Source organism: Gavialis gangeticus, unplaced genomic scaffold (assembly GCF_001723915.1).
Source record: "Gavialis gangeticus isolate Ggan-Ray unplaced genomic scaffold, GavGan_comp1, whole genome shotgun sequence".
NCBI classification, from domain to species: domain Eukaryota; kingdom Metazoa; phylum Chordata; order Crocodylia; family Gavialidae; genus Gavialis; species Gavialis gangeticus.
In genome coordinates, this window is record NW_017729024.1 from 153,948,916 (window position 1) to 153,949,161 (window position 246).

The following is a 246-nucleotide window of genomic DNA, read 5'->3' on the forward strand; positions in this document are numbered from 1 at the left end:
TCAGTCTTCAGCGGTCAGACCTGGGTTCTCTCAAAAGCCTCAATCTGCCCCCTTCTCTCCATAGACTTACCTGCAGGCAGCTGGGGGAACTGTCTCCACTGCTGCCTGGGGCTGTATGCCTGGACACATGCATGTGTGCACACACATGTGCATATGGCACCCCCTACAACCCGCTCTCCCCATCCACATGGTGCCAGAACAAGGGCACAGGTTCAGAGCTGGAATGCCAGATGTGCTGGGTTGGAC